The following is a 25,184-nucleotide window of genomic DNA, read 5'->3' as shown; positions in this document are numbered from 1 at the left end:
CTCTCAAACACTTGAACAGGATATATCAAGTTTTAATGTTATAGTTGGAATGAGAATCCTAGGATGACGTAGGGATACTGTGATTAGCAATTTGACCTCACAACAAGACGGCTGGAGCTTCGGGGCCTTTGTGGAGTTTGTATATTCTCCCATGTCTGCATGTCTTTTCTTAGACTGCTTCCCACTGTTGCCTACGTGCTTGCTCAGTGGGGTTGATAAGGTCAGACCTTGTGAAGTGTCTTGGGGAGACTTCTATTGTGATTCCGCGCTATATGAATAAACTGAACGATGTCTAATTTGGCCACTGGCATAAATAAGAGAATGAAAGATTGCCTGTCGGTGTATGTACTCTCCAGACAGAGCAGAGACTTTTCCAGGATGCATCCAAGTGTGTGTAGGGATGAGTTCTAACCTCACCATGACAATCAGTAGGATAAGTGGATACTGAAAAATGGAGTCCAATTTAACAATTAGAAAAAAGTAAGTCCCTTCGGCTGCTCCCTTGTTTGCACTTGGGGTCGCCACAGCAAATCCAAGGTGGATCTGCATGTTGAAATGGCACAGGTTTTACGCCGGATGCCCTTCCTGACGCAACTCCACATTACATGGAGAAATGTGGCAGGGGTGGGATTTGAACCCAGAACCTTCTGAACTGAAACCAACCGCATTAACCACTTGGCCACCACCCCTGCTCAAATTTAACAATTAGAAGAGAAAGGAAAAACAAAACCACACACACACACACACACACACACACCACTGTCTTAGACACTGAGCCCTTTAATTGGTAGGGATGAACGAGCTAGATAGATTTTTTCTGAATCTGAATGCCGCAAATGGGATTTAAGTCGGATTGTTTGAGTTTGATTTGAGTGGGGTTTGCTGATGTCTGAACGCAAATGTGGCTGGAATCCAGCTAGCTTTGGGATCATGATGTTGTCATTACAAGCTGCTCCACCCACAGTGCGTGAAGAAACAATACTGCAGGTCCTTCCTTCCTGCTGCTGTCAGATTCCATAACCACCACGGTTCCCAGCAGACCATTCAAATCATTACTATCATTACAGTAACAATTTTTCTGTCTCTCATTTGCAAAAATAAAGGGTTATTAACCGAGTATAAGGTCTGTACAAGAAAATATCAGACTGAGGTGTTGACAGTTCGGACCGAGTGCAGCAAGACACAGAGGTCTGATATTCCCCTACAGACCGAACAAGCCAGGTTAATAATTTGTTTATTCTATGGCTGTTCGGAGCTGTGTTATCATCTTGTTGGTCTTCATTTTGCATGTGCACGTCAAGCTCATTTGTTGTTAATTTCTCCAATTCAAAATAGTCCGTGTCATAAAATTCACTCGGTGAATGGTCCTCTTCGTCACGCTTAATTTCTTTGTTCACTTTGTTTTATTTCGTGCCGTGAAAATTGTAAACAAAGTCACAAAGTTGACGCGTGATCTGGACCGACTGTCATGGTAATGGCCTGATATGGGAAAATATCAGGCCGGAAATCGACCAGTCAGCGCAGGCGTACTGTTGTATGTGAGAACTGGCAATAAAACAGATTTTTTACAAGTATTATACCAAAGCGCTCCATTACTTATGTAACCCATCATCTTGGCTTTTATATTTTTAATTAATTTATATCAAGCTGTAGTGATTTGCTCTCAGTTTGAGCTTAAGGAAGATAATTTTAGAAATTTTTATTTTTTGTATTTATTGTATTGTTTTTTTGTTTTGTTTTTTTGTTTTTTTGGTATTTGACACAGCATAAACAAATTAAGATGTGTGAAATGCCAAGTGTTCCAATACCTTTTAGAGGGCACTGTAAATAAACAAGTCTTTCCTCCTCATTGTGTTTTTTCACCTACTTACAAAGAGAGTAGAAGTGCATAGACAGAGGTGCACAGGGACAAGTGCTCGCTAACTTAGAATAAATGTCCACTTTTGAAAACTTTTTAAAGTACATTTTTGCACATAACAACAACAGAGATTTCATCCATTTTTAACAACTGAAAAATTGTTCAATTACCCTAAGTGTCCTTGTTTTACTGCTACAACACTGCACTAAATAGAAATGATTAGCCATATTTAAACAATGTGTGTGCTTCTATATACATTTTTTTATTATTTTAATGAGGCAGGCTGAACTTGTATTGCTTTGTTAAGGGAGATAAACATTTTACACAGTCAAATGTTTACACTGTTATTTTATTTTTTGTTAAAGTATTGGAAAGCTCAAATAATAAACCCTCTGCTTTCTTGAGGCATCAGCCACTATACTTGTTAAACTGGCAGCATTATCATATTATGCATCATGATAAATATTAAAATTGATAAATATGGGGAAAACAGAAATCATTTTCTGCAATATTGCCCAGCCCTACTTCATAGAAATGCATATCTGGGTGTATAATTGCAGGTTTGCCCATACTATCATCTATGCTGCACTCCTGCACAATTCAAAAACACTATCAAGGGGTACTCAAACAGATGCATGCTTATGAACATTTTAGGGCTGTATTCGCATATGCAATTAAATGAAATGACAGCTCGTGAATTACAATTTTGATAAAGCTGTTTCACCCAAAATCAGCATTTATCCATTATGCTCTTTTAATTTTTGCAAGTGTCTTAAAGCCTTTCAATTGCTTACAATTGATAAACACCAGCCAAAGAACCGCAAAATGTGAAAAGTGTATTGTAGTTTGATTAATGTTATTATATTATATAGATTGTTAAGGATTGTTAAGAATCTGCATTCTTGCATCCCCTCTTGCTTGCCTCTACTGGTGGTTGGCTCTCACTGCAGTATTGTATCACTTCCTGTTCCGGAGCACAGCGGTGTTTTTCTGTATCTGTTAGCTGTTTAATCTGCGCAGTTAGATTGATCTAGTTATCTAGATTACAATTTGTTTCCCAGTGTAATCTTTACGTGCCTTAACTAAAGCACTTCTTCTGCTGAATCACCTCTAAATTATTTACACATTATTCACTTTGCGTGTTTTTAGGAATCCGCTAGCTTAGCGTAGCTACTAGCTCTTAGCCGATTTAGCATGGCGGCTTCTCCTGTCTCTCCCGCACTTTTCTGCTCTGGGTGTGAAATGTTTAGTTATTCCTCGGCCTCCTTTAGCAGTAATGGTACTTGTAATAAGTGTAGCTTATTCGTAGCTTTGGAGGCCAGGCTGGGCGAATTGGAGACTCGGCTCCGCACCGTGGAAAATTCTACAGCTAGCCAGGCCCCTGTAGTCGGTGCGGACCAAGGTAGCTTAGCCGCCGTTAGTTCCCCTCTGGCAGATCCTGAGCAGCCGGGAAAGCAGGCTGACTGGGTGACTGTGAGGAGGAAGCGTAGCCCTAAACAGAAGCCCCGTGTACACCGCCAACCCGTTCACATTTCTAACCGTTTTTCCCCACTCGACGACACACCCGCCGAGGATCAAACTCTGGTTATTGGCGACTCTGTTTTGAGAAATGTGAAGTTAGCGACACCAGCAACCATAGTCAATTGTCTTCCGGGGGCCAGAGCAGGCGACATTGAAGGAAATTTGAAACTGCTGGTTAAGGCTAAGCGTAAATTTGGTAAGATTGTAATTCACGTCGGCAGTAATGACACCCGGTTACGCCAATCGGAGGTCACTAAAATTAACATTAAATCGGTGTGTAACTTTGCAAAAACAATGTCGGACTCTGTAGTTTTCTCTGGGCCCCTCCCCAATCAGACCGGGAGTGACATGTTTAGCCGCATGTTCTCCTTGAATTGCTGGCTGTCTGAGTGGTGTCCAAAAAATGAGGTGGGCTTCATAGATAATTGGCAAAGCTTCTGGGGAAAACCTGGTCTTGTTAGGAGAGACGGCATCCATCCCACTTTGGATGGAGCAGCTCTCATTTCTAGAAATCTGGCTAATTTTCTTAAATCCTCCAAACCGTGACTATCCAGGGTTGGGACCAGGAAGCAGAGTTGTAGTCTTACACACCTCTCTGCAGCTTCTCTCCCCCTGCCATCCCCTCATTACCCCATCCCCGTAGAGACGGTGCCTGCTCCCAGACTACCAATAACCAGCAAAAATCTATTTAAGCATAAAAATTCAAAAAGAAAAAATAATATAGCACCTTCTACTGCACCACAGACTAAAACAGTTAAATGTGGTCTATTAAACATTAGGTCTCTCTCTTCTAAGTCCCTGTTGGTAAATGATATAATAATTGATCAACATATTGATTTATTCTGCCTAACAGAAACCTGGTTACAGCAGGATGAATATGTTAGTTTAAATGAGTCAACACCCCCGAGTCACACTAACTGTCAGAATGCTCGTAGCACGGGCCGGGGCGGTGGATTAGCAGCAATCTTCCATTCCAGCTTATTAATTAATCAAAAACCCAGACAGAGCTTTAATTCATTTGAAAGCTTGTCTCTTAGTCTTGTCCATCCAAATTGGAAGTCCCAAAAACCAGTTTTATTTGTTATTATCTATCGTCCACCTGGTCGTTACTGTGAGTTTCTCTGTGAATTTTCAGACCTCTTGTCTGACTTAGTGCTTAGCTCAGATAAGATAATTATAGTGGGCGATTTTAACATCCACACAGATGCTGAGAATGACAGCCTCAACACTGCATTTAATCTATTATTAGACTCTATTGGCTTTGCTCAAAAAGTAAATGAGTCCACCCACCACTTTAATCATATCTTAGATCTTGTTCTGACTTATGGTATGGAAATAGAAGACTTAACAGTATTCCCTGAAAACTCCCTTCTGTCTGATCATTTTTTAATAACATTTACATTTACTCTGATGGACTACCCAGCAGTAGGGAATAAGTTTCATTACACTAGAAGTCTTTCAGAAAGCGCTGTAACTAGGTTTAAGGATATGATTCCTTCTTTATGTTCTCTAATGCCATATAACAACACAGTGCAGAGTAGCTACCTAAACTCTGTAAGGGAGATAGAGTATCTCGTCAATAGTTTTACATCCTCATTGAAGACAACTTTGGATGCTGTAGCTCCTCTGAAAAAGAGAGCTTTAAATCAGAAGTGTCTGACTCCATGGTATAACTCTCAAACTCGTAGCTTAAAGCAGATAACCCGTAAGTTGGAGAGGAAATGGCGTCTCACTAATTTAGAAGATCTTCACTTAGCCTGGAAAAAGAGTCTGTTGCTCTATAAAAAAGCCCTCCGTAAAGCTAGGACATCTTTCTACTCATCACTAATTGAAGAAAATAAGAACAACCCCAGGTTTCTTTTCAGCACTGTAGCCAGGCTGACAAAGAGTCAGAGCTCTATTGAGCTGAGTATTCCATTATCTTTAACTAGTAATGAGTTCATGACTTTCTTTGCTAACAAAATTTTAACTATTAGAGAAAAAATTACTCATAACCATCCCAAAGACGTATCGTTATCTTTGGCTGCTTTCAGTGATGCCGGTATTTGGTTAGACTCTTTCTCTCCGATTGTTCTGTCTGAGTTATTTTCATTAGTTACTTCATCCAAACCATCAACATGTTTATTAGACCCCATTCCTACCAGGCTGCTCAAGGAAGCCCTACCATTATTTAATGCTTCGATCTTAAATATGATCAATCTATCTTTGTTAGTTGGCTATGTACCACAGGCTTTTAAGGTGGCAGTAATTAAACCATTACTTAAAAAGCCATCACTTGACCCAGCTATCTTAGCTAATTATAGGCCAATCTCCAACCTTCCTTTTCTCTCAAAAATTCTTGAAAGGGTAGTTGTAAAACAGCTAACTGATCATCTGCAGAGGAATGGTCTATTTGAAGAGTTTCAGTCAGGTTTTAGAATTCATCATAGTACAGAAACAGCATTAGTGAAGGTTACAAATGATCTTCTTATGGCCTCGGACAGTGGACTCATCTCTGTGCTTGTTCTGTTAGACCTCAGTGCTGCTTTTGATACTGTTGACCATAAAATTTTATTACAGAGATTAGAGCATGCCATAGGTATTAAAGGCACTGCGCTGCAGTGGTTTGAATCATATTTGTCTAATAGATTACAATTTGTTCATGTAAATGGGGAATCTTCTTCACAGACTAAAGTTAATTATGGAGTTCCACAAGGTTCTGTGCTAGGACCAATTTTATTCACTTTATATATGCTTCCCTTAGGCAGTATTATTAGACGGTATTGCTTAAATTTTCATTGTTACGCAGATGATACCCAGCTTTATCTATCCATGAAGCCAGAGGACACACACCAATTAGCTAAACTGCAGGATTGTCTTACAGACATAAAGACATGGATGACCTCTAATTTCCTGCTTTTAAACTCAGATAAAACTGAAGTTATTGTTCTTGGCCCCACAAATCTTAGAAACATGGTGTCTAACCAGATCCTTACTCTGGATGGCATTACCCTGACCTCTAGTAATACTGTGAGAAATCTTGGAGTCATTTTTGATCAGGATATGTCATTCAAAGCGCATATTAAACAAATATGTAGGACTGCTTTTTTGCATTTACGCAATATCTCTAAAATCAGAAAGGTCTTGTCTCAGAGTGATGCTGAAAAACTAATTCATGCATTTATTTCCTCTAGGCTGGACTATTGTAATTCATTATTATCAGGTTGTCCTAAAAGTTCCCTAAAAAGCCTTCAGTTAATTCAAATGCTGCAGCTAGAGTGCTGACGGGGACTAGAAGGAGAGAGCATATCTCACCCATATTGGCCTCTCTTCATTGGCTTCCTGTTAATTCTAGAATAGAATTTAAAATTCTTCTTCTTACTTATAAGGTTTTGAATAATCAGGTCCCATCTTATCTTAGGGACCTCATAGTACCATATCACCCCAATAGAGCGCTTCGCTCTCAGACTGCAGGCTTACTTGTAGTTCCTAGGGTTTGTAAGAGTAGAATGGGAGGCAGAGCCTTCAGCTTTCAGGCTCCTCTCCTGTGGAACCAGCTCCCAATTCAGATCAGGGAGACAGACACCCTCTCTACTTTTAAGATTAGGCTTAAAACTTTCCTTTTTGCTAAAGCTTATAGTTAGGGCTGGATCAGGTGACCCTGAACCATCCCTTAGTTATGCTGCTATAGACGTAGACTGCTGGGGGGTTCCCATGATGCACTGTTTCTTTCTCTTTTTGCTCTGTATGCACCACTCTGCATTTAATCATTAGTGATCGATCATTAGTGAGCATGTCTTTTTCCTGGTTCTCTCCCTCAGCCCCAACCAGTCCCAGGAGAAGACTGCCCCTCCCTGAGCCTGGTTCTGCTGGAGGTTTCTTCCTGTTAAAAGGGAGTTTTTCCTTCCCACTGTAGCCAAGTGCTTGCTCACAGGGGGTTGTTTTGACCGTTGGGGTTTTACATAATTATTGTATGGCCTTGCCTTACAATATAAAGCGCCTTGGGGCAACTGTTTGTTGTGATTTGGCGCTATATAAAAAAATTGATTGATTGATTAATTTTGGCAGTGTTGATTTGCCAAATATTTATTCATTTTCCCTAGCAACTACATACAATTGGTTATTTCGCTGCACTTCAAGGGCGCTTTGAATGACAGCCCAAGAGGAGGAATGATACGTTCTCTGCTTCTGTAGGTGGAAATGCACTGTTGAATGAGAGTCAGTTGGAGAAGTGGTGTTTTAATCATTCATATTACATGTAGACACATACTATTAAGTAAAACTGATATTGATAATACTTTTTAAATATATATATACAACCCCTGGCAAAAATTATGGAATCACCGGCCTCGGAGGATGTTCATTCAGATGTTTAATTTTGTAGAAAAAAAGCAGATCACAGACATGACACAAAACTAAAGTCATAAAATATGGCAACTTTCTGGCTTTAAGAAACACTATAAGAAATCAGGAAAAAAAATTGTGGCAGTCAGTAACGGTTACGTTTTTAGACCAAGCAGAGGGAAAAAAAAATATGGAATCACTCAATTCTGAGGAAAAAATGATGGAATCATGAAAAACAAAAGAACGCTCCAACACATCACTAGTATTTTGTTGCACCACCTCTGGCTTTTATAACAGCTTGCAGTCTCTGAGGCATGGACTTAATGAGTGACAAAAAACTCCCGTAACAGTGGGATGTGCCGTTCATTTCCAAAGTAAACGCTTTGTTGACCCGGGACGTCGTCTGACTACCACAGAAATGGCAGAAGAGTTTGACATCAGCACTTTTTCGGCATGAAAAGACGTGCGGAGGAATACGCATGTCGGGACGGAGGCACAGGGCACAGAACAAAAACCAACGCTGTGATGAGGCCTCACAGGACATGTTGTGGCATGTCCAGCTCGTCCACAATTTCTCGGATAGTCACACGACTGAAAAGCCACCGAAAGCCGTCTGAATTTTCCGAATGGTGCAAGAGCTGGGCATGTTAGGGCTTGTCCTGTGAGACCAACACGGAGGTGCTTTCGTCCTGCGCCATGAGCGGCTCCATGGCGAATTTCTCCGCTCCTCTTTCCATTACAAAAACTCCTGTTAACAGTGGAATGTGCCGAAAAAGTGCTATGTCCAGCTGTCTTGCCATTTCTCTGGTAGTCAGACGACGTCCCAGATCAACAAAGCGTTCACTTTGGAAACGATCTGGTCGTTTGAGCCTGTCGATCGCCGCTCAGTGCGCGACGCGCCATCCGCTGCTGTGGGCCATCTTTAATCCAGTTTAATTGTCCTTAATCTGTGTGATCCCCACAAGGTCTTCACCAAAAGCCATCTGAATTTTACAAATGGTTTCCACTTGGCTGTCTCTCACACTTTCTGAAAAAGTTTGATGAAGCAAAGCGGCAGTCGATCAGCCAATTTCCTGACAATGAAAATCCGACGAGGGAGCTGGACCACTCCTCCCACAAGGCGTGCTCACATGCGAATGACGCAACCGACAGGCGTTAAAAAACTCACGCATGCGCACGAAGGTTCAAGCTTGGCTGATGCAAGCGCACGATTCAAATCCATATAGTTTTTGCAAAAAATAAAAAGGTCCGTTACTTTTCTAACAGACCTCGTATGTTTCCCGTGTCAATAAAGCTACACTGAAACTGAAACAGGGACACACACACACACACACACACACACACACAGCAAGGGGGTGGAGTGTGGAAGACAGCAGAAAAGACAAAGGGAAGAGATGATAGGAGGTGGCAATGACTGCACTGAAAGCCAATTCTCCTCAGCAGTAAAGTTAATGATCCAACTAGCCAGTCCTTTCATCCATCTTGTTGAGTTAAGGCTTGCTGCTGACCTTTGTCCACTTGCTGCATGCAGTTATAGCTTATTGATTAAGATATACATGCTATAATCCAGCCAATAAATATCACAATTAAGCTAATCAGACCAATCTTCCAATATTGCAGCACAAAAACATTATACAGCATGTAAAATAAATATTGAACACAACCATATTTTTTCTAAATATATTTCTAAAGGTGTAATTGACGTGAAATTTTCACCAGATGTCAGTAACAACCCAAGTAATCCATAGATGCACATAAATCCAAACAGCTTTTTCTTTTACTAGTTTGAGAGGTCCTGTGATTTGTAGTCCAGTGCGACTTATATACGGAGAAAAAAAAAATCTGGATTTTTGTGGTGTACAGTAGCTCTGCGGGAGCACCGCCAATTCTGTTGTACTCCCCCTACAATGACAAAGACTATTCTATTCTAGTGTGAAGAGTACTGACGGGTTCCTCCTGCAGAACCCTATTTCTTACATCAGGGGTTTTCAAAGTGTGGGAGAGTGCCCCCCCCCCGAGAACAAATGAATAGCTGCACCCCCCCGACCGACACACATACACACAATTTCAACATCTTTGTGTGTTTCTTTTTATTTTATTTCAAACATTTTAAACGCGTTTTTAAAAAACTTTATCTTCTTCTATTTTTACCTTTTGTCCTATTTTAAACATCTTTAACATTTAAACATCTGTGTTTTTAAGTGTCTATGGCATAACTAACACATTTTAACATAAATAATAATAATTAAACTTTTATACATATTTAGTCATCTAGTCTCACCTCTTGTTTAGTGTGAGCAATGAGTATGGATCTTTGATGTGCACAGGGGGGCTGATGCGGGGATGCACTGTGGAGAGGAGCAAACGAAGATCGTAGTCTACTTTCTTCTTTCTTTTTTTTGGTTGCTCCAAACACTGTCTTCTCGCTGGTAGATTTACGCACTAAAAATGTATCCATTTTGCTCCTGGTTTGTTAGCTAACAATGTTTTCTTTTTCCTTTTTTCCTCCCCTTCTTTTTTTGTTTAACAGTGTTTACAGTTATTTTTTTGCCCCCCCCCCCCAAAAAAAAAACTCTGGCGCCCCTAAGGGGAGCACGCCCCACACATTGAAAACCACTGTTTTATACCAATCGCTGCCAATATGCCATTATATGTACATGACTTGTTCATTAAGTTCTGTAGTCATCAGGAACAGGTCAAATAAGTTACACAGCACATTACTCTTAGGTTATAAATAAGTTTTGTGTACACTAAACATTATCGCGCCGTACTTCGGCTTATAAATCACTTCCAAGTAACACGTGTGGGCGTGTGCATAACTACAATTTATGCCCTGCGTATGTGGATTATATAAGCCATACTTCGAAAATTTTGTGCATGCCCAAAATTTTTCGACCACCCCACTATACTACGACGTACATCAGCGTGCTACAACTTATACAAAACTTACCCATAGCTTATTAGATGTACGCCAGTGTTTTTAATACACTCGGCATACGCTGGCTAAATCGTCAATTTGTGACAGGGGTTTTACATTACAAAGTAAAATAAAAAAACGATATAATTTCACATCTAAACATATGTTGTGATCTCCACTGCATTAAGATTAGGGAAAAAAAAGGAAAGGGGAAAAAACAAAACAGCCATCTACTTATTTGGTATTTACATAATGAGCAGTTTTATTGCAGAGCTTTCTACTTGAATAAGTTGAAAAACCCACCCCTAAAACACCCAGCCTTGTCCAAGCCAAACAACCTCAAAGAATATTAAATATTAATCAGATACAACTGCAAGGGAAACTAAACTGTTCAATAACACACTGCTAGACTGACTTCAAAGCATATGGACAGAAGCAGAAAACACTGAATGCCTTCTACAACCATGTAGATTAAAAACAATATGAACTACCTTTTGGCAATGTTCAAAAACATGTTTGACACTTTCTTTAAGTCTTTCAGCATGAATGACAGAAGAAACTGCTGAATTGCACTCCCTTCCTACCTCTGAAAGGGCAAGACGATTACCCGAGGGAAAGAGGAGGGGGATGTGCTGCAAATGCAGCAGTAGTTCAGTTACAGCAATAGATTTTTAAATCCATCACAGTTCAAGATGACCAGGAACTGTCTGCTGGGCCGTGTGACTGGCATGGCAGCGCGTAAGTGTAATATGGCGATTACAGCTGGTGCAAATATGGTTGTTATCACAGAAGAGATGCGCAAAGCAGAGCAGCTATAAGGCCAACTTGCACAGGATATATCTCAGGGATAAAATTAATCCACCATATAAAAATATAGCCTTTCACAAGACTACTGGCTCAGCATTAACACAATCACAAGCTTAAATTCAATAGCCAGACAGAGGAATCAAGATGTGCAGCAAGTTAGACTGATAAAGAATACAGATGGAAATGTGCTAACAAGCAAGTAGGCTGTTAAAGGAAACAAGGCTAGATGATGTGGAGAGAACCAGGAATTGTGACAAATTACAAAAGATAAAGTGAGGATGGCTATAAAGACAATGGAAACATGGTTGGGTCAGATAACATAGCAGTGAGGACATGCAGATGTTCAGAAGAGATACCTGCAGTTTTTACCAGATCAAGGGTGTTCTTTGGTGGTGTGTGTGTGTGTGTGTGGGGGGGGGGGCGAAGACAATACTGATTGATGGAATGAAAGACTGAAAACTTAACAAAACAATACATTATGCAGTCTTGAATATCATTTTATCTCAATTTGGTAATATATCATAACTGACAGCATTTTCACTCCGTATGTGAAATTACATATTTTAATTCTGGACATTATTATTATTATTCACTGGTCTTCAATTTACTCCATATATTACACTACATTTGTGAGCCAAAGATGTTGACAAACCCATTTCTAGCACTGAAGTAGTCTGTCCACATGAATGTTTTTTTTTTTTAAAGTACGAGAGAAAAAATAGAGAAGACACTCTACAGAGGATTAAAGACTTTACAGAGGATTAAATTATTTAAAAAAAAGGAATGCAGGTTCTTTTTCCTGATCTTAAAAATGAGCCGATCTGTGACTTAAAAGCCATATCTGATGCAAACTGTGGTTTTTGTGATCCATAACACTTCTAGCTGAAGAAGTAAGAAATAAAATTACCCTATCTCCTGCAAAACAGAACTGCAGGTAGCAGTGTAGTTTTTTCCCCTTTCTCAGAAAACAAACAAATATATACCAACTGAACACCAAGTGTAGACTTGAGGCCCTGTCCATAATTGTACTAAACATAGACAAAACCAGGAGCAGCTGAATGAACAACAACAAGAACAACAACAACTGCCCAGTCAATTTAATGCTCTACAGTACGAGGTCTATTAGAAAAGAAACCAACCTTTTTATTTTTTTCAAAAACTATATGGATTTGAATCACGTGTGATTGCGTCAGACAAGCTTGAACCCTCGTGTGCATGCGTGAGTTTTTTCACGCCTGTCGGTTTTGTCATTCGCCTGTGGGCAGGCTTTGAGTGAGCACTGGTCCACCCCCCTCATCGGAATTCCTTTGTCTGACTTCTTCCTGAGAGACTGGCGCTTTGCTTGATCAAAATTTTTTCAGAAACTGTAAGGCACATCCAAGTGGACACCATTCGAGAAATTCAGACGGTTTTCAGTGAAAATTTTAACGGCTGATGAGAGATTAAGGAGTGTTACTATCGCTTTAAGGACGGCCCACGGTGCCCCGAGCCGCCGTCGTCAGCCTGTTTCGAGCTGAAAACTTCCAAATTTAAGCCTCTGTTGACCCAGGACGTGGTGAGAGAACAGAGAAGTTTCAGAAGAGGTCGGGATCAGCAGTTTGTCCGGACATTCCACTGTTAAAGGAGATTTTGTAATGAAAGACATGCAGACGGATTTGCGCGCCACAGCAAAAACACCTCTGTTGGAAGCATTACAGGACAAGTTTGAACATGCCCAGCTGTTAAACAATTTCTCAGATACTCACTCGACTGAAAGCCATCGAAAACTGCCTGAATCTTACGAATGGTTATCAACACGGAGGTGTTTTGCTGTGGCGCCACGCCATGAGCAGCTGGGTGCCAACGCGCGAATCCGTCTGCACGTCTTTCATTACAAAATCTCCTTTAACAGTGGAATGTCTGGATAAACTGCTGATCCCGACCTCTTCTGAAACTTCTCTGTTCTCTCACGACGTCCTGGGTCAACAGAGGCTTAAATTGGGAAGTTTTCAGCTTGAAACAGGCTGAAGACGGCGTCCGGGGCGCGGCGTCCGGCGCCGTCCTTAAAGCGATAGTAACACTCCTTAATATCTCACCCGTTAAAATTTTCACCGAAAACTGTCTGAATTTCTCGAATGGTGTCCACTTGGATGTGCCTTACAGTTCCTGAAAAAATTTTGATCAAGCAAAGCGCCAGTCTCTCAGGAAGAAATCAGACAAAGGGGGTGGACCAGTGCTCACTCAAAGCCTGCCCACAGGCGAATGACGCAACCGACAGGAGTGAAAAAACTCACGCATGCGCACGAGGGTTCAAGCTTGTCTGACGCAATCACACCTGATTCAAATCCATATAGTTTTTGAAAAAATAAAAAAGGTCGGTTTCTTTTCTAACAGACCTTGTACAATTTGCATAACTTCTCACAATAAAGTATTGAAGGTACCTGAAGCAGATGCCATAATTACATTTCTGAAGTTGAACTGGCTTTTCAACATTTTCTAGTTGTTTTTACACAGAGGACAAAGATGAGTTGTGTTTGAAGATACAATTTTACCCACAAGCCAATTACAGTAAGGAATGCAGTGTTGGAGCTTGTGAGACGCTCCTACTGATCATCCAGATAGTGTGTGTGGCTGTATGCTAGCACAAGACTAGTGCACATAAAGACAAATTAATTAGCAAAGAACCATTGGCAAGTGTTTTAGAGCAATTTGTATCCAAATGCTTAGAGTTAAATTCTATTTCAAACAATACTAAATATGATGACAATTTCAGTGTCACGTCTTGACAAGCTGAAAATCATTCTCTCCTTGTCAGGGTCAAGTCTACTGCACTAGTCTATCCTGTTCATTATCCAAAAGTACCTGGTTGCATATTGAGTTATGTGTGGTCCAAAGTGTCTGCTGCTGCAGTTTCCCCATCTACAGGAACAGTAAAGCATATGACATTGTGTGGTAATGCAATTACTTTGCAATGTCAGGATGGCAGGTGCACCAAAAGCCAATCCTATCATTTAGCTGGCATCAATACAAGGGGAGGGGAGAGGGGAAACAGAGATAATCTACTCAATTAATTTTACAGTACAGCTACTACTATCCTGTATTCTGCCCACCCCTGTAAGGATTAAACAACGAGAAGCCGTGCATTATACGGTTTGAATGCACAACGCGGAGTCTAACACCACTCAGCTTCGCATCATGGTGTGTTAGACACACACATATAGTAGGGGGGAAGGAGCAGCCTCAGCAGGCATCACAGTGCACGTGCAACAAATGCAGCAGAGATTGTCATTTGCGCACTGGACTGATAGTCAGTTCACCGCAAGTCCATATCACATAGAAACATAAGACAAAACTTTCCTGTATATTTGTATCGTCAACTGTGTTGGTAGCATGGCCCAAACAGAGGGTCACCCCTTTGAGTCTGGTCTGCTTGAAATTTTTTCCTCAAATCATTGGAGGGAGTTTTCCCTTACCACTGTCTCCTGTGTGCTTGCTCTGGGGGTTGGTAGGGTTAGACCTTACAAGTAGCAGCTTTGTTGTGATTTAGCGCTACAAAAGTAAAGTGAATTAAAAATGAATTAAGAAAAAAAACAAAACAAAGAAAAACAAACTGTATGCTACAACAAAGTGTCCCGCAGACGGACAGATGCCAGGAAGAGTTGGTGTGTCACAATCTATTTGTATTGGACCATATGGTACATGCGCAACAGTTCGGGGTACAGAACTGCATGCAGAAAACACCGTACAGCTCTGGACATAATAATTATAGACACCATAAGTCACCAACATTTGATCTCATTTATGGGAAGGTGATGATCTCGTGGTTAAGCAGTGGGCTTGAGACCAGTGACCTCGGTTCAAACCCCAACTGACTGGAAATTCACTAAGGGCAAGGTCCTTAATCCCCAAGCTGCTCCCAGTGTGTAGTGAGCGCTTAGCATGGCAGTGCCCTGACATTGGTGTGTGTGTGTGTGTGTGTGTGAGAGAATGGGTAAATGTGAGGCAATACTGTAAAGCGATTTGAGTTTCTGATATGGATGGAAAAGCCCTATACTGTATAAATGCAGTCCATTTGCCATTTCCACAAACTGCATCACTCTAACTTCATGATCTGTGTAGGAGGAGGAGTGGTCCGATGCCTCAGTGCAGACGTTGTGGCTACACTCCTCAGCTTGCTGTGTATGTCAAATAGAGGAATCAGCAAGCCGGGCAGTTGAAGCAGGAGAATGGATTAGTACAATCAGAAACTTTGGGAGTATAAATGGAACTGGTTAATTTATCTTTTTCTTCCAAACATGAATCTAAAAGTGAAAGCGTACTGATCCCGCATTTGTTGTTGAATCATTGTCCCCGGATGAGATCAGACTGCAATTGAGTTTAGACTAAAACGCCACCCATTTATGATAAAAGCTGACATTTTATATGAATTTGTGTAACATTTCATGGATGAGATGAATAGTGATACTGGGTACAATGGATTTCAAATCTGTACAGTGAGGTTTTATGATATGCAATCATTTGCGCAAAAACAAAAGACAAAATACTGAAGGGAGAGAAAAAACAAAACACTGCACAGTTAATTCATCCCAACAAGAATGATGAAACCATTTCATAAACTTAATGAAAATTTTACATTTACACTTCGTCTCACGGTGCTAAAGTGACTGATGGCAGCTCTCTGCTGCTCATAGATTAAAGCTACTACGTGTCAAAACCAACCTCGTACTGAACCGGGATGTCTAAACACAAATATGAACTGAACAGTGACTTCTGTGTATTGTGACACCACTAACACACACACACACGTTGGTCATCATTGGCAGCCTATTTTCAGCTTTCTTGAAATGGAGCAATATCTCCACATCAACATTCTACAACTCGCTGAGGTGGCATAACAACGCTAACTCGCTAATGTTAGCAGGTGGTGACCACCCTGTGAGTGAGTGAATCTGCTAATACAGTTCTTGGCTGTGACAAATCAGATGTTCAGTTCTATGCAGGAAAATCCTGCCATTTAAAAAACAAGACACCAGCTGAAATTGCCATTTAGATGAAGATGATTGTTGAGTTTATGTTAAGGTTTAAAATATTTTGTGCAACAGATAACTTTCTCAGGTTACAGTTTGTAATTCACAGAAAGGTGCACATGGCTCCTAAAGCTACAGTTTTGTTTAAAAAGGAACATTTCACCAGTATATAGTTTAGATTTCATCCAAGGCATAATAATTTTGAAGTTATCATGAGCAGGTTTGTCAACTTTAACAATATAATCATAAATGCATAATTTCTAAATGATACATTTAGAGTACACGTTAACATTATTGGTCACATTTTGTGTTTGTATCAACAATTAGGCCATCACAGTAAGACACAATTCTGCAAGAGCACAATATCCCCCACTGGCAAATGCTGCTTTGGCACAAGTGCTTCTGAAACATTTCAAGGTATGTGATTTCAGAATGCAGACACCAACTCATGAAACTAGGTTTGTTAATCAAGGGTCACAATAACTGCCAAAATGTGTCAATCTTGTAACAGTATTACAAGATGCATATTACCAACCAATAACAAAGAATTGCAGCACGTTTCCCAAAATTCCTACTAATGATGTGAGGGAAGTCGATTTCAGAATGCAGCGCACCCACTCATGAAACTAAGTCTAGATTTGTTAATTAAGGGCCATAAATCTGGTGAAATGGGCCCAACTCGGATGATATGACAATATGTGTATTACCAAGGACTTGTACCAAGTTTCAAGAAATTCCTCAAAGTGTGAGAGGAGTTCATTTCAGAATGCTTATACCCTTTTTGAAACAGACAGACACATCTACATCGCTATGACATAATACCCCTTCGGGCCTTCGGCCAGCGGTGGATAAAAAGGTCATATGACTGGCAGCAGAGGCTGCCAAACAGAAACATGAAAGTAAAAAATTCCTAATACAAATTAAATGAAACTATTTTGGATAAATTTTCATTAAGAGTTTGACAGAAAGACAGTTGTTTTACAGATTCTCCTAAACTATTATGATCGCAGCTCTTCAATATAGTTATGGCCCTAAAGTTCAGAAACCTTACAAATTAAAAAAAAATGTTAAACTGTTAAGATGGACACAAATCTTTATAAAATGATATATATTTCATTATTGGCCCTGTGGCTTTTCAATTTTCTAGAGAAATGGATCTGCATGTCTGAGTAGGGGGGCAAAGCTCTCGATTTACCGATCGATCTACGTTCCGATCCTCACCTATGGTCATGAGATTTGGCTCATGACCGAAAGAACGAGATCGCGAGTACAAGCGGCCGAGATGAGTTTCCTCCGCAGGGTGGCTGGGCTAGAGATAGGGTGAGGAGCTCGGAGTCGAGCCGCTGCTCCTCCACGTCGAAAGGAGTCAGTTGAGGCGGCTCGGGCATCTTTTCCGGATGCCCCCTAGACGCCTCGCTGGAGAGGTGTTCCGGGCACGTCCCACTGGGATGAGGCCCCGGGGAAGACCCAGGACACGCTGGAGGGGGCTACATCTCTCGGCTGGCTTGGGAACGCCTTTGGGTTCCCCCGGAGGAGCTGGGGGAGGTGTGTGTGGATTGGGAGGTCTGGGCGGCTTTGCTTGAGCTGCTGCCCCCGCGACCCGACTCCGGATAAAGCGGAAGAAAATGGATGGATGGATGGATGGATGGATCTGCATGTTGATTTGGCATAGGTTTTACACTGGATACCCTTCCTGATGCAACTCCACATTACACGGAGAATGGGCAGGGGTGGTCTTGAACTGTGAACCTTCTGCTCTGGAAAACGAGTTTGCAATATATGCATATGGAATATCTGCAAAAATCCATTATTGTGTATCCCTAAAATAGATGGCATGCAAGAAATGATGTGTTCAGCAGGGCTTTGTTTGACAGCCTGAGAGAAATTTTGATTTGTGATGCGAGACCATTCTGATTCTACATAGGACAAGTCTAAGTGTTGTCCCACTTGTCCTATTGAAAAGTGGGGCAACATGCTTAATGTCTAAGCATTTTGTCTGGTAACCTTGTTCACATAAAATCCTTAGAAGATTGCCTTGCATCAGTGAAAAGTTGGATGTCTAGAAACTTCCTACTTTTAAACTCTGATAAGTCTGAAATGATGGTTCTTGGTCCAGTGAGACATCGGCATCCATTTGACCAGTTAACGCTCAGCCTAGACTCGTGTGTCATACATCACACTGACAAAGTGAGGAACCTTGGGGTAATTTTTGATCCTACATTGTCCTTTGACCTCCACATTAGAAATATTACTAGGACTGCTTTCTTCCACCTGCGAAATATAGCGAAGATTTATCCCATCCTGTCTATGGCTGATGCTGAGACCCTGAGCGATGCTTTTATCTCTTCTAGATTGGACTACAGCAATGTTATATTTTCTGGTTTACCGCAATCTAGCATTAGGGCTCTCCAATTGGTTCAAAATGCTGCAGACAGATTTTTGACACGAAGCAGAAAGTTCAACCACATTACACCCATTTTGGCATCCCTTCACTGGCTTCCTGTCCCAGTGACATCAGATTTTAAAGGTTCTGCTACTAGTCTATAAAATTGTTCACGGACTGGCACCTCCCTACCTAGCTGACCTAATTAAATCTTTCGTACTGGCCCGGGCTTTGCGTTCTTAGGGTGCAAGACTACTTTGTGTCCCTAGGGTGAATAAGAAGTCTGTAGGTCACAGAGCTTTCTCTTATCGTGCCCCTGTTCTGTGGAATGATCTCCCTGCATCAATAAAATAACCAGATTCTGTGGAGACTTTCAAGTCCAGACTTAAGACGCACTTGATGGCCAGCATACTGGTATAGTTTTGTTTTACGCTTTTACTCTTTTAATTCGGAAACAGAGCGTGCCGCGGCCTCAACTTTACCTAAATTCTGGGTCCTTTAGCGAAGCTTAGGGCTAGTGGCCGGCGATCACCTTAGTATTTCTTCTGTTTTTCTTGTTGTTGTTTAATGCTGGCAAATTATACAGTATTTCTTGTTTTTCTGATGTCTGATTCTGTTTTTTCTCTCTGTTTAAGGTGCAGCTCCATCCAGAGATGGTAGTTGTATTAGTGCTGGTGACCCTCCTGTCCTGTGCACCAACAGGATTTCCTGTATATTCCTTTTGTGAATTGTTCTGTAATTTATGTCTGTAGCATGGCCCAAGCAGAGGGTCACCCCTTTGAGTCTGGTCCGCTTGAGGTTTCTTCCTCAGAGGGAGTTTTTCCTTACCACTGTTGCTCTGGGGGTTAGTAAGGTTACACCTTACTTGTGTGAAGCGCCTTGAGGCAACTCTGTTGTGATTTGGTGCTATATAAATGAAAATAAACTGAAACTGAAAAATTGTCTAAGCCTGCATTTATACTGAGATTTCTCATTCTGTGCAAATCAGCCAGAAATATTACAACCCCTGGCAAAAATTATGGAATCACCGGCCTCAGAGGATGTTCATTCAGTTGTTTAATTTTGTAGAAAAAAAGCAGATCACAGACATGACACAAAACTAAAGTCATTTCAAATGGCAACTTTCTGGCTTTAAGAAACACTATAAGAAATCAAGAAAAAAAGATTGTGGCAGTCAGTAACGGTTACTTTTTTAGACCAAGCAGAGGAAAAAAAAATATGGAATCACTCAATTCTGAGGAAAAAATTATGGAATCACCCTGTAAATTTTCATCCCCCAAATTAACACCTGCATCATATCAGATCTGCTCGTTAGTCTGCATCTAAAAAGGAGTGAACACACCTTGGAGAGCTGTTGCACCAAGTGGACTGACATGAATCATGGCTCCAACACGAGAGATGTCAATTGAAACAAAGGAGAGGATTATCAAACTCTTAAAAGAGAGTAAATCATCACGCAATGTTGCAAAAGATGTTGGTTGTTCACAGTCAGCTGTGTCTAAACTCTGGACCAAATACAAACAACATGGGAAGGTTGTTAAAGGCAAACATACTGGTAGACCAAGGAAGACATCAAAGCGTCAAGACACAAAACTTAAAGCAATATATGTCTCAAAAATCGAAAAATTTACAACAAAACAAATGAGGAACGAATGGGAGGAGACTGGAGTCAACGTCTGTGACCGAACTGTAAGAAACCGCCTAAAGGAAATGGGATTTACATACAGAAAAGCTAAACGAAAGGCATCATTAACACCTAAACAGAAAAAAACAAGGTTACAATGGGCTAAGGAAAAGCAGTTGTGGACTGTGGATGACTGGATGAAAGTCATATTCAGCGATGAATCTCGAATCTGCATTGGGCAAGGTGATGATGCTGGAACTTTTGTTTGGTGCCTTTCCAATGAGATTTATAAAGATGACTGCCTGAAGAGAACATGTAAATTTCCACAGTCATTGATGATATGGGGCTGCATGTCAGGTAAAGGCACTGGGGAGATGGCTGTCATTACATCATCAATAAATGCACAAGTTTATGTTGATATTTTGGACAATTGAAAGGATGTTTGGGGATGATGAAATCATTTTTCAAGATGATAATGCATCTTCCCATAGAGCAAAAACTGCAAAAACATTCCTTGAAAATTTACAGGGTGATTCCATAATTTTTTCCTCAGAATTGAGTGATTCCATATTTTTTTCCTCTGCTTGGTCTAAAAAAGTAACCGTTACTGACTGCCACAATCTTTTTTTCTTGATTTCTTATAGTGTTTCTTAAAGCCAGAAAGTTGCCATTTGAAATTACTTTAGTTTTGTGTCATGTCTGTGATCTGCTTTTTTTCTACAAAATTAAACAACTGAATGAACATCCTCTGAGGCCGGTGATTCCATAATTTTTGCCAGGGGTTGTACAGGACATCTTCCCCATATAAAATGAATACTTTCCAAACAGAGCTACTCTGTCTTCAGCATTTCCACTTATCCATTGTGTATGTGCAGTAAACAAGGGTTATAAACAGAAGTTACTCAAAATGGAATTTATGTGCAATGCTAAAGATAAGTACTGTCAGCTGCAACACTCTGGCCAGGTTACACCTTTTTCTGGGCATGACCCAGCATGCAAGCGCTTCAGGGTTTTAAGGACCCCAACAACATTTCACCTGGCTGAGGCAGATGGGTGGTTGGTTACTTTTAATAAGATGGACTGTCTAACTGATTGGTTATGGTGATGTGAGGCATTAATGCAAGCTTACAGACTTGACCAAAGATATTCATAACAAGCGGGCGCAAACTGACCACTGACTATGAGGAAAAAGACAACACAGCCTGTCTGACCGGATTCCCACAGTGATGTATGAACATTGCTGTCTCAGCTATCATCCTGCATTTCAGTGCACATGTGAAATGGGTCCTCAGAAAACATTCCCACACCAGGCAGTCTCAATGCATTTAAGAAAATACTGTCTAAAGAGACATGTTGGCCTGCTCAGATTTCTGCGAAGTCACAACACAAAATGCACAGCAACCACACATAATAGCATACACTGAAAGACAAAGGCTTGAAACGACAATGACTGAAGAGCTTTTAGACGTGCAATATTTAACATATACCATACCATAAAGACATTTATAACTTGGTAGAACAATGTATTCCTGTATATTTCTCTGTAACACGCAGACTGTCATTACGGTGCCTCTTAGACCTAATTAACATTCCACTCCTGATACAAGAGCAAGGAATAAACTCAGATCAGCAAAGAAAGTAGGATTAATAAAATAAATTATGCTAAATTTATAATCCACAGTATAACATATGTGTACATGCATACATGTCAAAGCTACTGAACCCATCTCTGCCTTAAAAGAGGCAGGATACAGTTAGAACAAATAAACCGCAGCGTCACTCAGACTTAATAGAATATAAATGATTGACTGTCAGAAATGTGTCATGCCTGATGTCTCGGGACTGTGGGCAACATCTGTGACCCTGCCTGAGGGAAAAGTCTTCCGCAGGGTCATCTCGTGTTCGGACCGCGTACATACATTCAAATATAGATATTGCTACAGTAGATAAACAAGTCTGTTGACTGAGTGACTTCTAAATCCAGTCCCAGAATTTAGAAGGCAATGCAGTACCATCTTCATTTTTTCCAGTGGTGGGCACAGCTAACCAAAAAGTTAGCTTCGATAACCATTAATCCGATAACTGAAAAGTTATCTTTTATGGCACTAAACTGCAAAAAAAATAATAAAATAAAATAAAAAAAATTCATCTTTATTACAGATAACTGATAACTTTTATTCGGATGCAACCACATCAGATTACACTGTTGGCTTATGATAAACCAGTTTCACTTTAAGCGCTGCAGGGGCTTCTGGGTAAATCCAAGGATCACAAACACAAAAAGAATGCATGACAAATGAATGAATAAAAAAATAAAACCCCAAACACTGTCATCATCTTTCAAAAGCAGCAAAACACAGTATTAGAAGTCACAGTTTATCTCAGTATTAAGGCATATGAATTGAGTATACAAATTTCTGGCGTTCGTCGTTGTCCGCAACAAAATTGGCCAGGAATGACAAATTTCTCAGTATGAATTACGGATATATTAATAATGTATAGTGAATATATGACAATCATGTATGTATAACGCATGTACTGAGGAAACGGATCGGACGCATTGTGATTATCAAGGAAGTATTACGGATGTATTGAGAATGCCTTGCGCACGTGTTGCAGAAACAGCGATTGTATTGCGCATGCCCGGCATCCGCATTGCGGTCATAAAAGAAGGGCACTCGGGCCTTTTGGCATCACTATTCACTAGGGCTGTCCCAATCGATAATTTTTTAAACGATTAATCTAGCAATTATTTTATCAATGCATCAATTAATCTAACGATTAATTTTTCGATTCGATTTTGATTTGATTAATGATTATTTCACCATTACTTCACTAATATAACCATTTATACATGTTGATTTAAATGTCTGAATGAAAAAACACAAATTCCTTAACATTGCAAAACCCAAAATTACCCCCCCAACACCACCTGCACGAGAATGTTTGAATTCTAGAAGCTCTGAAATGCAATCTGGGACTATTCCAGACGATAAACTGGAGTGAGTGCAGTATCCATTTAGGTGAGAAAAGAAAAAAAACTAAATAAAAACTTTCCTTATTCAAATTCATTCCAGTAGTATTCTGCTCTTACTAGGATGCAGCCGTTTTCTAGCTTGGCAGATAGTTCTGGAGGAAATCACTGAAGAAATTAACAAATTAAAATATGGTTTGACTGAAACAAACTGTCATTAAACTTAAATAAGACAGGGATGAAATGGAGGTGTAAGAGTCACTAGGTGTTCACAGGAAACATTTATTTCTGTATGTATTTATTTATTTATGTATGTTCATTGTTAGTTGGTTTTATGTTTTCTGTTGTATTTCTATTCAGGTTCTTTTTGTCTCTTTCTCTAAAATTGTATATAATAAGTATATATTGTATATAATAATCATTAGATTATTAATATATAAAAAATAAATTTAAAAAAAAATTACAATTTGAAAACAAATGCACCCGAACGTGATGACAGCTGCAACTGCTCAAAGCTAACTTTTAACATTGAAAATGCCATAGACATGCTAACACATTAGCATCGCTCCCGTTTTGAAGTTATAAAATACATCTATCAACTGTTTCAGAAGACCATAACAGGTCGCTTTAACATTAAAAGGTAAATAATACTCAGATATATGCTCTTTAGGGTTTTAGCGGGGGAAAATTAAGCGAAGGAAAGAAAGAATAAACGAAGCAATAGGTTGAAGCACTGTTTCAATCTGCGAACCACTGCTTCGATTTGTTCAAGGTTCAAAGCAAAGCCGCGCTGCAGAAAAGTTGATTACGGACCTGCTGCAGGGTCTGTAATCAATGTAAAGAAATTATCATTTTCCTGACAAACACCCCCCAAAATAACGACCACTCTGAAGGACCGATAACAGAATCATTAAGCAAAAAGCTTATTGATGTCGGTGGATCGAATCATTTCTAAACGATACCCAAAAGGAACTGGTTCTCGATACCCATCCCTAAGCGTAACGTTATCATTTCAGACATTCAGTAAACGACTACATAATTACACAGAAAATCAACAGTAGCCTAAAACACTAGGTGTAGACAACGTATTGTAGGGTACGTGCTTTGCTTTTTAGAAACAGAAGAGCCACTCGCTGCACTGCTACCACGACTCTCCAGGGCCGCCATCTTTGTTGTTGATCCGACGACGCGTCGGCATGCAAATTTTGCGTCGACGCATTTTTTGCGTCAATGTCACCGATGACGTCGACGTATTGCCCCACCTCTGCTATTCACACCAACACCACAGCCTCTGGAGTAATTGCTGGACTTGGACAAGTTGATCGGTATGTTGTTGGATGGCAGCAACTATCACACTATGTCTTTGGGGATCCATAACTACATCTGTACGTCTCCACAGCTGGACTGGCAAATGACTGGCAAGTACGTCGATTTATATAGTATTTTGTACTATACTTATAGTACATTTATATAGTACTTTGGGTTTACGTGAAGTGTTTGTTATGGATTCGCAAATTGTCCGCAAATCAGATGCAAAGCAGCTGTAATACAAATGCTTTACCCATGTCCACTCTGTATGCATTCGCTACATCCTATTTTAGTTTGTGATGTGGACGTGATAGGCACGCTATATATCCCTTTACACACTGTCCCTGTCCGCTGCCAAGCCGCAATACCCCGTCAGTTGCGGATATCAGAGGATAACGGCGAATATACAGTGCATAGATTATGTATTGCGTATGTCATCCGCAACAAAAATTTTGTGCAGCTC

At 40.4% G+C, this 25,184-nt stretch overlaps 1 protein-coding gene across 2 annotated transcripts in view; it reads right to left on the bottom strand.

Annotated features, from left to right (window-relative positions):
- Positions 1–25,184, bottom strand: part of tp53bp2a (tumor protein p53 binding protein, 2a) — a 74,950-nt gene that overhangs the window by 38,239 nt on the left and 11,527 nt on the right. The gene's annotated exons all lie outside the window — the stretch shown is intronic.

The sequence above is a fragment of the Thalassophryne amazonica genome, chromosome 13, assembly GCF_902500255.1.
Source record: "Thalassophryne amazonica chromosome 13, fThaAma1.1, whole genome shotgun sequence".
Lineage (NCBI taxonomy): Eukaryota > Metazoa > Chordata > Actinopteri > Batrachoidiformes > Batrachoididae > Thalassophryne > Thalassophryne amazonica.
The sequence above is the reverse complement of the archived record's forward strand: the minus strand, read 5'-3'. Positions and strand labels throughout refer to the sequence as shown.